Genomic DNA, 6,284 nt, shown 5'->3' with positions numbered 1-6,284 from the left:
TGAGCTGTTGTTCAGCATCTTAGCTGTAGAGGGCAGTGTCACTGGCCCTCATATGTGGGATCCGAACCGGGGTCCTCTGGCGTCCCAAGCTAGCTCTTAACCAATGCGCCACTCGGCCGGCCCTTGAGTTCAGTAACTTTATGTAATACATTTTTTTTCAAATTTTGGGTCCCCAAATTAATGTGCGTCTTACACATGGGAGTGTCTTATACCTGGGGAAATACGGCACATTGCCTCCCCTAACCAGAAGGAAAGCGGAAAACAGAGTTAACGGAGCAAATGGTTTAGGCTCTGGATTTCATCTGGCAGAAACAGTGGTTTCATCTTTCTTTTAAATCACTGAACACATTTATTAACGAATCATTACAAATTCAGAATACAGATGCTTGTTTTATTGGGGAATATTTGTTATACAAGAAAATAGGAAACATACCTTCTTGTCCAAGTTAAATAAAACAATTTCAATATCTGTTTTTATTGTTTTCAATTTAATGATGGTTCTATATTTAAAATACTGGAGTAAAAATATCTAGTTCTAGGCTATTAAAATGATGCACTTTCTAAGTATCTTATTTATTTCCCAAATATTTGTTAAAATCTATATGCAAGGTACTTTATAAGTGTCTGTTTAAAATAACTTTAGTACATAAAATAACCAAAACATTGTTCAAGGTGCAGTAAGTAGCCATACAATTAATCTTAGGGAGAAACACTGGTTTTTTTAGACCAGCACTTAAATGTATTATCTTAAGTCTCACAATAACCCATAGAGATGGGTACAAATCCTCATTTTACAGATAAAGGAACTGAGGCACAGAGAGGCCACGTAACCTTCCTAAGATCACCATCTAATAAGTGATAGATTCAGACCTAAGGTTCAAATCCTGTGTGACCCTAAGTTTTCTATTGTAAGTACTGAAAAGAGCATATCAAACAAGAAAATAGGAAAATATGTTTTTCTTGCTCGTGAGTTCAATCCATAGTGTTGTCCAGTGAACCACGCATGAAGATTCATAGACATTTTCTTTAGTGTCTTAAATTAGCACTAGCTACTGTTAAAACCCAGATTCTAATTTTACAAACAAGGCCGCCTCTAACAACATTAAAATAAAATGATATTCCCTGGCTGAAAGAAATCTCCCTCAGTAACTATGGGAATGCTTGTGGTATGAAGACAGCATCTTAAATCTCTATGCAAGTAATACACAAAGTGTTATTGCAATGAAAAAAATAGTGGCGTGAATAATACCTGTTCACAGCCCAAGACACTTGATGTATCTTGGGCCTCAGTGTTTGTTGGATTTTGCAATTTCATGAGCAAGATTTGTATTTTTTTAAGTTCTATATTTCTCTGTGTTCCACTTGTCAAATCGGTATTCTTAGATTGTAGGGTTCCATTAAAAAAATAAATAATCTCAGCCCCTCCTCCCACCACTCCCCCTCCCCCCACACTCATTTTGTATAATATGGTAATGATATCACCGTAGCAGTAATTACGGGTCATCTTCATTTCTTTCATCTCTGCCTGTTCTGATGGCTTCATTCCTTTGACGGAAAAGATTTGGCTCTGGGTGCTATGATTATTTTGTTAAGCGTTATTCGAATAGACAGGAGTGAGAGAAATTAATCAATCCAAATGCAATTAGCATCATGTTTAACCCAGTGATGGACGTCTCAAGGTGAAACAGCCAGGGGAGTTTCAGACATTATTATTCAATCCAGTGGTTCTTATCTAAATTATAATCAAGAGAGGTTTTTATTGGCTTCTCAGTGTGAAGATGTAACTCTTTGCCTGCCCCCAGGGTCAAGAAGACTGGGTCATTTTCCTCCAGAGACTTTAGCTACTGCCAGTGCCTTGCAGTTGGGGATGTTCCAAGCAGGAAACTTTTTAATATCCAAGTCATTTGAAATTATCTATGCTGTGATCTTGGTCTGATTTTCCTGAGAGTGGAATCTAGCCTGTGGATAAATTATCTAATTTGGGGCAAAATATTTTTTGTAGCGATCAAGTCACTTGGACTAGTTGTTCTATCTTAACCTTACGTGATAGATTATTATTGCTGTTCCTACTTTATGGATGAGGAAATTAAGACTGTGTGAAGCTACTAGACTTTGGTCATAATAAGTGTCTCACCACGATGTATTACTATGTAAAGGCCCTGAAGCATGAATGTTCTACACAAATTTATGAGCATTTAATAAAAGTTCTCGCCCCAAGAGTATTAATCCATGGCTTTGATCTCATTGTCTTTCATTCCGTTGAGTTTACCCTTGAAAAGGGAACTAAGTGAAACCATGTGTAGGCCTGTGAGGCCCTCTGAAAAGGAAACAAAATACAAATAAGAAGTTGTTAGCTCCCATTCTTGAACACAAATCTTTGGGATTTTTTTGTTGTTGTTTTGGGTTTTTAATAGGGAGAAGGATGATAAGGAGAACTGAATGTTTGAAATCTAGTCTTATTTTGCTCTTAAAAGAGTGCAGGGCGAAGAGAGTTGATGGAGAAACACAGGCTTCACCTGAATACACCATTTTTCAAATGCCTGACAATTAAGACTCTTCTACTTCTGCTTTCAATCTTCAGGCATCATGGCTGACACTTCCCATATTTTATGTTCCTGCTTGATGTTTTATATCCTGAGAATAAATCTGTTGGCTGGATATTTCTGTCCCTTTTTTTTTCTGTTGTAAAAAGCCATTAAAATTATTTTCCATATTGGAACTGTCCAAATTTGTTGACCTGTGTGTTAAGTCCTGCTTTTCTTTTTTATATTACTTCTTTGATTAAACATTCTCTGATAATGGGCCTTACTGTGAATTGAAGGAAAAAATGATATAACATTATCTTTCTCTGAATTCACTGGAAGGAACACTGTTCTTAGTCACCCCACCCTTTTGGAAGAAAAGTCTGTTAGACAAGACACCCAATAGAAAGGGAATCTGGAAAGTGTTCCCCAAAAAGGCCTTTTTGAGAATTCTGAAGATGAAGATTTTGATGGTCTGTGGTAGTTTGGTCACAGATGTGGCACCCAGACTATACTTTTCTCAGATATATATTTCAGTCTCCTTTTTGAAATGCTTGTGCCAGAAGAACTTGAGTCAAAAGCCTCCAAGCTGTTCTTGCTCACCTTCAAATGCTACTTTTATATATTGGGTTGTTGGAAAAGTCATGACGCATTTTTGCAATGAAAAACATAGAAAAAAATACGTGATGACTTCTCCAACAACCCAGTAGTTTGGAGAAAAGAGATTTCTACCGAAGACTTTCACTTGTGTGTGCTTTCCCACAAGAGTTCATCGAGAATGGTTAACAGACTTTACTGTAATTACACCACCTTCTGAGGGCCACCAAGCCTAATGAGGCTCCGAGAGACCCCTCCTCATCCAGTGACATCAGTTCACAGCTCCTGCTCTTGACAATGGCGCCAGCACCAGCTGCTCTCATAGTAGAGGTATTAAAAAGTGCTTAGTCCTTGACTTGAAATATCGATCGCTTAGTAGTATGTTGTGTGTGGAGGTGGGAACTGGAGCCTGGTGAAGCCTCAACCTGGCAGACTGCCCTGAACCACTCTGCTGTACGCTGGCTGTGCGCCAGAGCGACAGAAAAACTTCCCACATTCCTGTGAGAGAGAAATCGGCATCCTAAATCACATTGCTTTCCTTGTTTTCTCCTCTAATCCACCAAAAGCCCCATCTCAAAGGCCACTTCTAGTTGATTCGAATTCTCCCCTAATGTTTGGTGCAGAGCAGCCGCTCTGCGTGACCGACGTAGCTCTCCATCCGCCCTCTTCACGCTTTCTTCTGCACAGCACAGCTCATGACTCGGAGATTCATCTGGTCATAGTGATTAGAAAGCATTCAAGGTTTTAGGGAACAAAAAAGTAATTTTCAAAGAGTTAAAACCGTAATTACAACAAACGGCATCGTTTCTATAAAACATCGTCTATGAAGCTAATTGAGCAAATCCCCTCTGAGCAGACTGATTTCAACTAAACTAACTAGGATTTTGAGTGTTCCTCGTTGCTGGAAGGAGCTGCTGGTGTTAAGGAAGGTAGCTGTCCTTAGCCAACACCCAACATGACCCTGGCAGGTTTGATTCTCCAGAGTCCATGTGTTCCACAGACACAAATCATTCGTGTTTCCACTTGTTTCGCATTTGAGCTCTTTTTAAAAGTAAGAAGCTAGGGCCGGCCGAGTGGCTCAGTTGGTTAAGAGCTCGCTCAAGAGTTTGAGCTCTGAGCAACAGCGGTTCGAGTCCCAGCCCGAGCTGAGCAGCCACTGAGCTGCCAATAGGTAGCAGGATGGCTCAGCTAAAAAAAAAAAAAAATGAGACTAAAAGTAAGAAGCTTGCCCTCCGTTTGCCAGTCCTGGTACTGCTTGTATCCTCATTCAGTAAGGACCTGGTACCACCAGTGACACAGCAGCTGATAAAATGGCCAATGAAAAACCCAGGAAGGAGTTGAAGACTAAGAACAATGGCCATATTAATTTGAAGATGGTAGGGCAGGGTGGTTCTGTAGTACGGTGGACATGCCACTGAGTAAAATAATGAAGGCCTCTGGCGAACGATAGGGTTTATCAGTGAGGTAAGTCAGATTCCAATCTGATGGGCAGCCGACTGAACCAGTGAAACAGACACACCGGCACAGTGGGACCTGCACCGTTGGAAATGGAGTGTGAAGTTATAGTCGGTGTGTTCCAGCCTCAGACTGGATGGAGCTTGCTATTTAGTCCAGAACTCAGTTTGCACAGACCAAGAAGACATTCTCAGTTAGAAAGCTGCAATTTGATTTCACCACATCCTGACTCCTATCATATGGATTTCTCTATTCTTTCATTTTCCTTTCCTCATTCCCTTATTATACATAAAGGAATTGTTGTGTGTGCACAAGCATAGTGCTTTTTTTTTTAACTAAATGTCCAATGGTATTTTTTGTTTGTTTGTTTGTTTGTTTTTTGTTGTTTTTTAAAGATTTTTATTGGGGAATTGGGGGATGGGAACAGCGCTGGGGAATTGGNGCTACCGTATGTAGCCAGCAGCCAGCGTGAGCGGCCAGCAGCCGCGGTGAGCGGCCGTCCAGAAGCCGGTGACTGATGTGCCTTGAGCGCAATGATGGTGCCAACTTGGGCCAGTGAAGCAACGTCCTCCACAACTAGATTGAAGAACAAAATGACAGCAACTTGTCTGTTCCCCTTCCCCCATTCCCCAGCACTGTTCCCATCCCCCCAATTCTCCAATAAAAATCTTTTAAAAAAAAGAATCGAAAAGGAAGCAGCATTCCTCTTTCCTCATAAATGAATAAATGATTTCAATAGATATGTAGTTGACCACCCACTGTGTGCCTACTATTTATTGTTCTATTTGCTAGGGATACAACAGGAAGGTCTGCAGAACTTCATAGAGCATGAAGGTAAATAAAGTGATTTTAGATTTTGGTAAGGCAATGATGGAAATAAATGGGTTTATATGAAAGAGTAACTGAAGAGGACTCACTGTAGATAGGGTGGTCATGGAAGGCCACTGAAACTGATGCTGGAGCTGAGACATGAAGGATAAAAATGATTGACACTATCATTTACTGACTTTCCTACTATATGGCGGTTAGGATTTTCGTGCATTACCTTATTTAATCTTACAAGATGCTACAAAGTCCATTTTATAATTCCTGTTTTTACGGATGAGAAAACCCATGCTCAGAAAAGTAAATTACTTGCTCAAGGTCTTGAAGGTTGGAAATGGGGGCTGGGATTTGAATCAAATCTAGACCTAATTCCAAAGCCTTTTGGACTTTGGACTTAGACAAGTTAAAACCTTTTCAGTATATTACCATGTTTCCCCATGTATAAGACGCACCCTTTTTTCGAAAAATTTGGGGTCTAAAAACGGGGTGCGTCTTATACAGTGGTTGTAGATTTCACATGCCATAGATGGAACTGAGGACGAGGCAATATATGAAGACAGTGATGAGGAGTTGTATGAATTTTATGATGAATAAAACTTGAGTTCAATAACTTTTTTTTTTTTAACTTTTCTTCAATTTGTTTTTTTTGTTGTTGTTGTTGTTTTTTAATTGGGGAATTGGGGGAAGGGGAACAGGCAAGTCGCTGTCCTTTGGTTCTTCAGTCTAGTTGTGGAGGACGTCGCTTCACTGGCCCAAGTTGGCACCATCATTGCACTCTTCCTGGGCTAGGCAGATCAGTCGCGGGCTTCTGGACGGCCGCTCACTGCGGCTGCTGGCCGCTCACGCTGGCTGCTGGCTACACATGGTAGCCCATGGCAACCCACT

The 6,284-nt window shown here is 40.5% G+C and overlaps 1 protein-coding gene and 1 pseudogene across 3 annotated transcripts in view; both read left to right on the top strand.

The window, feature by feature from the left end:
• The window catches only part of LIN52 (lin-52 DREAM MuvB core complex component), a 100,813-nt gene that overhangs the window by 81,842 nt on the left and 12,687 nt on the right, over positions 1-6,284 (top strand). The gene's annotated exons all lie outside the window — the stretch shown is intronic.
• The window catches only part of LOC109381533 (small ubiquitin-related modifier 2-A-like), an 8,975-nt pseudogene continuing 7,120 nt past the window's right edge, over positions 4,430-6,284 (top strand).

Source organism: Hipposideros armiger, unplaced genomic scaffold, assembly GCF_001890085.2.
Source record: "Hipposideros armiger isolate ML-2016 unplaced genomic scaffold, ASM189008v1 scaffold_49, whole genome shotgun sequence".
Classification (NCBI taxonomy): Eukaryota; Metazoa; Chordata; class Mammalia; order Chiroptera; family Hipposideridae; genus Hipposideros; species Hipposideros armiger.
This window is presented reverse-complemented; position numbering and strand designations above follow the sequence as displayed.